The sequence below is a fragment of the Helianthus annuus genome, chromosome 11 (assembly GCF_002127325.2).
Source record: "Helianthus annuus cultivar XRQ/B chromosome 11, HanXRQr2.0-SUNRISE, whole genome shotgun sequence".
Lineage (NCBI taxonomy): Eukaryota > Viridiplantae > Streptophyta > Magnoliopsida > Asterales > Asteraceae > Helianthus > Helianthus annuus.
Window position 1 is genome coordinate 116,463,528 of NC_035443.2, and position 11,180 is coordinate 116,474,707.

Consider the following 11,180-nt stretch of genomic DNA (forward strand, 5'->3'; position numbering starts at 1 on the left):
TTACATGTCCATATATAACAGCCGCTGATTGTCCGTATGTAATCATTCTGCAGTAAATGCATGATTCAGTTTTGAAAAAAGAAATTCAATTAAGAAATTAAAACTATAATCATGGCTTAAACCATTAATGAACCACCTATATATATTTCGGGTTCGATAAACACTATCACCTCATATCACTTGTCATTCGCACACCGCCGGAGTTCGAGACGTCGCCGGAACCAAGCGAAGAACGACGAGGACCACCTTTGTCGGGACAGTGTCGCGTCACACTCTGTTCGACGATATGAGCACGTCGGAGACGTCGAAGTGAACTGAAGTGGCCGGAACGTCGGAAACACCCGTCGGAACCAGGTTCGCGTCGGAGTCAACTCGCATTTCTTACATGTTCGGGTAATCATTTCGTTAGTTCTCTTGGATTTCCAATCTTACTCGTGCGTTATTTCAAGAAACTCCATACGCAACCAATGTGAGTATACTCGAATCCCCTCTTATCATTTACCACTTTTGGGGTGTAACATGTTTTCTTATAAACTTACACATGAACATTTTACCTAATTGCACAAACATTCCTATAACATGCTTGTATACGTGATTGCTTGATACTTTAAACTTGGGTTGAGGACATCTTGTGTTAGACTTATCATTAACTTTGTACGAGCCTATCAGTGACATATATAGCGCTCTAGGATTAACGCACCGCCCGTGGACTTGTGGTTATGTCATGAGCATATTGCGTTTCATCATTGGTTTGATATGTTAGACACATGCCGACTTTAATGTTTATCTTGAATCACATGCTAGCTATGAGGAATCGTTTAAACTTATCTTTTATGCTAAGTATGTATCAAACTTGTATACTCGCCTTTGCTTTTGCATTGAATTGTATTTTAAACATGTTACAGGTTGAGGATGATGATTACTATGAAATGAAGTAGCGACGATGCCTAGATACACATTTAGACGTCTTAGGTCAAATACGTTGTATTGATTTCATGGTTGTTGTATTGATTTCTTGTATTTTTCATGTATTGTAACATTTATTTATGAATGAAATCAATTTATCTTTAATTCTATTGTCACAATTAGCGTTATGTGTAATGAGCAATCTTTCTTCGTCTCACTCCGATGTTTCCGCCATCGGTTGGGGTGTGACAGATTGGTATCAGAGCCATAATTATATCGAATTAGGAAAATTGCCATGCTTTTGACCTAGTCTATAGTTAAGTACCAAATTCGACCATACTTGCTTCACATGCTATTTTTTTATGAAACATTTTTATGTGCTATTCTTGAAATGTCTTTTACGTGTTATTTTCTTGAAATGCTTTATGTGCTTATACTTGTTATTATTATTTTGAACATACTTCTTCTACTCGTTTATACTAAAAATCGAAACCACTCGTATCACACAAACGAGACGACTTCACCAAAATAGGCGTGAAACCCACAATTTGTTGAACAACTCTCAATCCATCTACTTTTGCTTTTTACATGAAATTCACCATCAAGTTAGGAGTGAAATCCTCACCTTGATGGAGAAATTTAAATTCTAGTGGACCCTCATCAAAGTGTTGAAATTAAATTTTGACCCGACGTGTACCAACCACACTTAGGATACGAAATCGTCAAGTTAGGGGTGAAACCCGCACCTTGTCGGCTAGTTCCACTCCTTGATTTTTATAAATCCCGCCAAGTCTCGAAATTTCGATTGATTTGAGACATGTAGTAACCGGAAGGGTAAATACCGATAACCGACTTGTCGGCGAGAGTATTCCACCTATTAGGCCAAAGCATGCTCCTCAAATTCGAAAGACCTTTCGAGTACTTTGGTTAGTCAAAGTTCCATTTTGGAACCATCCAAATGTTGATCAAACATGTGTTTTCATTATTTATCTTATATGATGCAATCTTTCAAATTCATATTTAATTTCGATATTTTCTTCTCACACACACATATCGTACTAAATCTTTTCATACATTTGTACATATTTCACATGCATGATTTCGAAAACGTCACCAACTCGATTTACATTTCCTATAACCACATGTAACACCCTAACACGTAAATATCTCAAGAATGACGCAGCGGAAATACGAGCCTTAAAATTTCTTTCTATGTTGGACACATTACTTACATAAAGGCTCAAATACAAATTTAAACATTTCCTGGAAGGGATTTACAATATTCACATTAAATTACGTTTCAAAGCAATACATAATTCAAACTACGTGACCGTTCTTTCCGTACAATCCTTGCTATTCGACTCGATCGATGCCCGCTTATCTTCGATAGTGGTAGAAGAAATCCGTGTAGTACCTGTGGACATCACATACAACTTAACCGTTAGTCATTGACAACATCATACAACAATAATCTCATACGATTAAAAATCATAGAACATTCGACAACATAAACTTTGATTCAATCGGCTATCCTCTCGAATTCCCATGTTCCGAGTTCGGCTTTAATTCTACATAATCTGACGCACTCATTCCTGCATTACATTCCAATCTCAAGCACATCGTTAGTAACGTCCGTACTCAAACGTATTGAAACCATGTATACATGCATACCTGTCCCATTCTTTTCATAGGCGATAAATCCTACTTCGTGCGTATGTATATTCATACGTCTAATCATACACACCTACATACCTACACATCTACTTACCTACACATATACCTACATGCTTACATGATCATGTCTACACATATTTACTTACATCCAATTCTTGATTAACCTACTCGCATTCGATCATCATACTCATATATTAATTATATGGTGCTTAGACTTGAGTTTATAACCCAAAAATATTAGTTATGAGGAGTTTATAACGTATCTATTTATGCCCGAAGGTCAAAAATAACAAAACAATCAACTTTTTTTGCAAAACTGCCACCGTAAGCTACGGCTCAGCCGTAGCTTACGATTCAGTTGTTTGGTCCAAACAGCAGCTACGTTCTGTAGCTTACGGCTGAACTGTAGCTTACGATTTGGCTGCTCTGATCCAAACAGTAGCTACGTTCTGTAGCCTACGACTGAACTGTAGCTTACGATTTGGCTGCTCTGATCCAAACAGCAGCTACGTTCTGTAGCCTACGACTGAACTGTAGCTTCCGATTTGGCTGCTCTGCAGCTTTTCCAACTTTGTCCTTTTTACGAAAACGGCCGTAACTTTCAAACCGTTCACCCGTTTAACCTCCCGTTTCTTCCTACATACTTGTAAATTCACATTCTATCATATGGATTTGGAATCCCATAACCAATTTAAGGAAATTCCTATCTTACCTCCCGTTTCTAATTATTTGACCCGTTCGTGCATTTATCAACATAATCTGTTTATTGGACCCCAATGTCATATGAACTTAATAATTTCATTGCACCTATCATAAAAGATTAAATTCTCGGACCTCTTGCATCCTCTTAACCCATTTTCGCTCAAAGGCTTATTTTTGACCCGTTATGGGTATTTGCGCATTAAGTGGACTATGACATACCAAACCCTATACTTCGCTTTCATACTTGTCCAAGACATTACTCTAATCGAATAGCTCGTTTCCAAATGACTTCTAAGGTCGTTTGGCCGAAGTACCTATCAAGGGCATTTTAGTCAACTAAGCTCTATCCTTAATAACAAAGGAATTCCTTACATAAGTAACCAATTCCACTACTTAGCTACAATTTCTTAATCACACCTACCTTGCTCGGATCAAAACTAAAATCCGTTTAATACTTCATTGACATCATACAAGTCATTCCTATTCGACCTCAATTATCACATATAACTAAATTGCATATAACATTACATAAACAACTAAGAAGTGATTACGGAATCACTTACCTTGAGCGACCAAGTTCAAGCATAGGTTCCATGTTTACTTTTGACCCGTTAGCCTCCGTGCTTGAGTCCGTAAATATGTTATTCATCCTTACATGTCAATACATTAATATCCTTGTTAGCATACAAGACCACACATAACATCAATCACATTAATCCTATGCTCAACATTTGACCTTTATTAGTCAATTTCTAACAAACATAAAGCATATACTCAAAGTCATATCTTTTCAAGCTTATATAATTTATCACGTCATTACACATTCATACATTGATATAACTATGTTCCATATGACTTTTATAATCTTGCAATTGTTAACCATATTCAAGTTAACAATTTAACGTAATCTTAACATCCTTCTTTACTAATAAATCACTCTACCTTTAGTGCACATCCATATCAATTCATCATCAAACTTCTAGACCAACACATGACGTTTACCACATCATTTAAGTACGAAGTTCAACTTCTAAGCATACCTTTTATCAAAGTTGTTTTATCAATTAAAAACCCATATGTATTTCAATCAAAACACATATTTTATGTTAACCTATCGTTTATCACTTCATTATTACATTCTATACTTTTCCATCCATCATTATACATAATTCATCTTAAATCGTCACTTAGGCATTTCATCATACACTTGGCGGGCGTACCGTTAATTAAGCATAGTGTACAAGTATCATTTGCATAACATGACCAATCCATATCAATATCATCAAGAACATCAATATTCAATAGAATTCACATAACTTCTCTTCTAATTCAGCTCTAACTAACAATTTATCATTATAAACAATCATCATACATTCCCTCATCCAATTTCACACTTTACAACTCATATTCATTCTACTCTAAGTGGGGTTTCACTCCCAACATTGATTTAATCGATTTCAAGCATTCATAATGTTCTAGATGGTGATCTTAGTTCAATATCATACTAATTTCATATAAACACATGGAATTTCTTGAAACCCTACATATTCAAGATCTTCAAACTATCAAATTCTTCTTACCTTAAGCTTTAATAGGCCTAGCTGATCAAGAAATCATTGACATGCATGAGATTCAGTCACGATTAGGGCTTCAATTGGCTGGATTTTTGTGGTTAGAAGGGTTTCCCCTTCTTCTCTGGCTCTGGGCGTCGAACACACACGCACACCTGATGTGTGTGTGTTTTAATTCTTATTCCATTTTTATTCATCTAGCTTTCTTAACTTGTCACCTTTAGTCCCTTGAGTTTAGTGTGGTAATTGCTTAGTCACAAACTTTACTACTATTATCTAATTTGTATTGTGACCAAATTAATTAACATATTTGTCACATTTTATCTCGTATTCCATGAAATCTCATTAGTGAGTTAAACGTTCGGGTTTTGAGGCGTTACAAGTCTACCCTCCTTAAAGGAGGTTTCGTCCCCGAAACCTTTCTCATTCCTACTCTTACCCTTCTGTTGTACTCATCCACTGGGCACACTACCACATGATTCACTTGGGGTCTTTGCAAAAGTCTTATTCATGAATAAATATAATCATACGCATTGACCTTATCATCTTAAATTAATAGTTTACTTTCATATTCACACAAGGGTCAGGGTCTGATCCAGAGCTCTTATTAGTGTCATTTACTTTATAATGCTTGCTCCTAGCACATACCATCACTAGCGTTTCATTCATCGAATTTATTCCAATCGTATGCAGTTATTAACCATACATACTAAGTCTATGGCTTGTTTCTAACATCCTATTTAAGCATATTACATTCGTATATTTACTAATTGAAATAAGTCGATTTATTTCATTCTACTCATACATCATATACTATCTTTCATTTTGTTCACTATGAGCCATCCTAAACATTCCATTACTATCGTTATTTATGCCATGCGTATCTTTTCTACAATGTCTTGTTCAAATGAACATGGCCAACATGCCAAGCATCAAGGTTGGTATTTCTTAACGGTACTTGTCATCACTTACATTCTATCAGAATTTCCACAGTTACAGGCATTCAAGTTCTATACCACTTGACGATCATTACGAACATTTTGAAATTCATTCTACATCTTTGCATTACGGTTTGTATATATACATTCTATTCTAACACATCAATCTCTAGTCGAGTCATAACCTCCTATTTAAGTTATGACTCTTTTTATACACATCTGACGGAAGTAAATTTCATTGATTCGTTATCCATACCTTACGATGATCATTCCTTTCCTGTTAGTGACATTGCGTCTCCATTCTTCAAGCTCACCTATGAGCATGAAACTTGACAAATCAAATCATTAACTACCGAGTTCAAATGGCGGTCGCCATCTGACCCGTATGTCCCATTTATCCTTTCTACCATTCTTGCTTACAACACATTTACATAAATATAATCATGTATAAATATACAAAAAGTTTAAACATAATTTGGATCATATCACTTAAGGAATATTTATTTGTTTTGGTATGTAATCACTTCACATTCGGAAATTTTCACTCCTATCATAATTTTGTTCATTTGCTTTACATTTACTTATATGACTTGTGTGACACAATCATGGTCAAACTATTGACTTCTTCTTAAGTAGAATAGTTTTTGTCTTTTATATCTTAAATCCGTTTCGCGGATTCGAACACCTTACTCATACTTTTCGTACCTTTCATGTTTTGAATCCGTCTCACGGATTCAATTATTGCATTCACTTCTTTCATTCTTTGAATCCGTCTCGTGGATTCAAACATTTCATTCATGCCTTTCATTCCTTGAATCCGTCCTGTGCATTCAAGCATCGCATTCGTATCTTTCATTCCTTGAATCCGTCTCGCGGATTCAAGCATCGCATTCATATCTTTCATTCCTCGAATCCGTCTCGCGGACTCAAGCATCGCATTCGTATCTTTCATTCCTTGAATCCGTCTCGCGGACTCAAGCATTGCATTCGCATATTTCATTCCTTGAATCCATCTCGCGGATTCAAGCATTGCATTCGCATATTTCATTCCTTGAATCCGTCTCGCGGATTCAAGCATTGCATTCGCATATTTCATTCCTTAAATCCGTCTCGCGGATTCAAGCATTGCATTCGCATATTTCATTCCTTGAATCCGTCTCGCGGATTCAAGCATTGCATTCGCATATTTCATTCCTTGAATCCGTCTCGCGGATTCAAGCATTGCATTCACATCTTTCATTCCTACAAAGTACTCTCAATCCCCCAAGAGTCTTACTACCCATTTCACCCACACGCCTAGCTGCTACCAAACTCTATCGGACATACCTGTAATAACTATCACGGTCTCACGAACGTCATATGTTTCTTGTGTATTGGTCAGGTACACATTCCACGTACTAGTTTCGTGTCTTCGCGTAATTGCCACCTTATGTCCAAAGAATTTAGTTTTGGCTCGTGTAACATTTTCAAAACTTATTTACCATGTCGTTATCATAATTTGTTCAAAATTTTTCTTTCACTTGCTTAACCATACCATTTCATACGCCCATACATTAGGTTTACGTACCTGGGGTCAATTCGTTTCATTACTTGCCTCGATGCCGGTCCTAGACCGCATTCACGGATCATCTCTCCCAACAATTGCGCTTACCCTTCACAAAACATACTATTAGTTTCCTTCAAATACATAATCTAATACATAATTACATTCGCTTTTGCCTTTAGGCCTCGATCGAGTCTTGGATTGCACGGGTTCTTGGTCACGAGAGCACACCGGTTTGAGTTCAAGTATTTACCTCCTGTTACTTGATTCTCTCAAACCAGGGCTCTGATACCAACTTGTAACACCCTAACACGTAAATATCTCAAGAACGACGCAGCGGAAATACGAGCCTTAAAATTTCTTTCTATGTTAGACACATTACTTACATAAAGGCTCAAATACAAATTTAAACATTTCCTGGAAGGGATTTACAATATTCACATTAAATTACGTTTCAAAGCAATACATAATTCAAACTACGTGACCGTTCTTTCCGTACAATCCTTGCTATTCGACTCGATCGATGTCCGCTTATCTTCGATAGTGGTAGAAGAAATCCGTGTAGTACCTGTGGACATCACATACAACTTAACCGTTAGTCATTGACAACATCATACAACAATAATCTCATACGATTAAAAATCATAGAACATTCGATAACATAAACTTTGATTCAATCGGCTATCCTCTCGAATTCCCATGTTCCGAGTTCGGCTTTAATTCTACATAATCTGACGCACTCATTCCTGCATTACATTCCAATCTCAAGCACATCGTTAGTAACGTCCGTACTCAAACGTATTGAAACCATGTATACATGCATACCTGTCCCATTCTTTTCATAGGCGACAAATCCTACTTCGTGCGTATGTATATTCATACGTCTAATCATACACACCTACATACCTACACATCTACTTACCTACACATATACCTACATGCTTACATGATCATGTCTACACATATTTACTTACATCCAATTCTTGATTAACCTACTCGCATTCGATCATCATACTCATATATTAATTATATGGTGCTTAGACTTGAGTTTATAACCCAAAAATATTAGTTATGAGGAGTTAATAACGTGTCTATTTATGCCCGAAGGTCAAAAACAACAAAACAATCAACTTTTTGCAAAACTGCCACCGTAAGCTACGGCTCAGCCGTAGCTTACGATTCAGTTGTTTGGTCCAAACAGCAGCTACATTCTGTAGCTTACGGCTGAACTGTAGCTTACGATTTGGCTGCTCTGATCCAAACAGCAGCTACGTTCTGTAGCCTACGACTGAACTGTAGCTTACGATTTGGCTGCTCTGATCCAAACAGCAGCTACGTTCTGTAGCCTACGACTGAACTGTAGCTTACGATTTGGCTGCTCTTCAGCTTTTCCAACTTTGTCCTTTTTACGAAAACGGTCGTAACTTTCAAACCGTTTACCCGTTTAACCTCCCGTTTCTTCCTACATACTTGTAAATTCACATTCTATCATATGGACTTGGAATCCCATAACCGATTTAAGGAAATTCCTATCTTACGCGCATTCGGCTTATTAATCATTTTCTAATTATTTGACCCGTTCGTGCATTTATCAACATAATCTGTTTATTGGACCCCAATGTCATATGAACTTAATAATTTCATTGCACCTATCATAAAAGATTAAATTCTCGGACGTCTTGCATCCTCTTAACCCATTTTCGCTCAAAGGCTTATTTTTGACCCGTTATGGGTATTTGCGCATTAAGTGGACTATGACATACCAAACCCTATACTTCGCTTTCATACTTGTCCAAGACATTACTCTAATCGAATAGCTCGTTTCCAAATGACTTCTAAGGTCGTTTGGCCGAAATACCTATCAAGGGCATTTTAGTCAACTTAGCTCTATCCTTAATAACAAAGGAATTCCTTACATAAGTAACCAATTCCACTACTTAGCTACAATTTCTTAATCACACCTACCTTGCTCGGATCAAAACTAAAATCCGTTTAATACTTCATTGACATCATACAAGTCATTCCTATTCGACCTCAATTATCACATATAACTAAATTGCATATAACATTACATAAACAACTAAGAAGTGATTACGGAATCACTTACCTTGAGCGACCAAGTTCAAGCATAGGTTCCATGTTTACTTTTGACCCGTTAGCCTCCGTGCTTGAGTCCGTAAATATGTTATTCATCCTTACATGTCAATACATTAATATCCTTGTTAGCATACAAGACCACACATAACATCAATCACATTAATCCTATGCTCAACATTTGACCTTTATTAGTCAATTTCTAACAAACATAAAGCATATACTCAAAGTCATATCTTTTCAAGCTTATATAATTTATCATGTCATTACACATTCATACATTGATATAACTATGTTCCATATGACTTTTATAATCTTGCAATTGTCAACCATATTCAAGTTAACAATTTAACGTAATCTTAACATCCTTCTTTACTAATAAATCACTCTACCTTTAGTGCACATCCATATCAATTCATCATCAAACTTCTAGACCAACACATGACGTTTACCACATCATTTAAGTACGAAGTTCAACTTCTAAGCATACCTTTTATCAAAGTTGTTTTATCAATTAAAAACCCATATGTATTTCAATCAAAACACATATTTTATGTTAACCTATCGTTTATCACATCATTATTACATTCTATACTTTTCCATCCATCATTATACATAATTCATCTTAAATCGTCACTTAGGCATTTCATCATACACTTGGCGGGCGTACCGTTAATTAAGCATAGTGTACAAGTATCATTTGCATAACATGACCAATCCATATCAATATCATCAAGAACATCAATATTCAATAGAATTTCACATAACTTCTCTTCTAATTCAGCTCTAACTAACAATTTATCATTATAAACAATCATCATACATTCCCTCATCCAATTTCACACTTTACAACTCATATTCATTCTACTCTAAGTGGGGTTTCACTCCCAACATTGATTTAATCGATTTCAAGCATTCATAATGTTCTAGATGGTGATCTTAGTTCAATATCATACTAATTTCATATAAACACATGGAATTTCTTGAAACCCTACATATTCAAGATCTTCAAACTATCAAATTCTTCTTACCTTAAGCTTTAATAGGCCTAGCTGATCAAGAAATCATTGACATGCATGAGATTCAGTCACGATTAGGGCTTCAATTGGCTGGATTTTTGTGGTTAGAAGGGTTTCCCCTTCTTCTCTGGCTCTGGGCGTCGAACACACACACACACACCTGATGTGTGTGTGTTTTAATTCTTATTCCATTTTTATTCATCTAGCTTTCTTAACCTGTCACCTTTAGTCCCTTGAGTTTAGTGTGGTAATTGCTTAGTCACAAACTTTACTACTATTATCTAATTTGTATTGTGACCAAGTTAATTAACATATTTGTCACATTTTATCTCGTATTCCATGAAATCTCATTAGTGAGTTAAACGTTCGGGTTTTGAGGCGTTACACCACAAAATGGGGACATATCATCGAGATAGGAGTGATTTCCTTACCTTGACGATTAGCTCCACTCTTTCTTTTCTTAAAACGACCTCACCATCGAGTTAGGGGTGATTCCCTTACCTAGGTGATCGTTACCAAAACTTTCATTCAAAATATTTTATTACACAAACCCGATCATGTCTTATACTTAAATCATTTATCATTTATCAAAATACCTACTTATACCAATTTCAAAATACATTGTTTTATCAAACGTACTTCTTATCCTACAATCTATTATCACTCAACTCATATACACGAGATTCTTAATCATATTTAAAACGTTTTATTACCCGAAAATCAAAACCTTGCG

The 11,180-nt window shown here is 36.0% G+C and overlaps 1 long non-coding RNA gene across 5 annotated transcripts; it reads right to left on the reverse strand.

The window, feature by feature from the left end:
* Positions 1-2,093: 2,093 nt before the first annotated feature.
* Positions 2,094-10,791, reverse strand: LOC110936293. 5 transcript variants are annotated; one of them, XR_004871605.1, is made up of 4 exons: positions 10,460-10,791; positions 9,442-9,528; positions 6,048-8,080; positions 2,094-3,932 (listed from the first exon to the last, which is right to left on the reverse strand). It is a non-coding gene; the product is annotated as an uncharacterized LOC110936293 (long non-coding RNA). The 5 variants fall into 5 exon arrangements; XR_002589897.2 differs by having other exon boundaries at positions 6,048-7,902; positions 10,460-10,790; XR_004871604.1 differs by having other exon boundaries at positions 2,094-2,320; positions 3,846-3,932; positions 6,048-9,528; positions 10,460-10,782.
* Between the last annotated feature and the right edge of the window lie 389 nt (positions 10,792-11,180).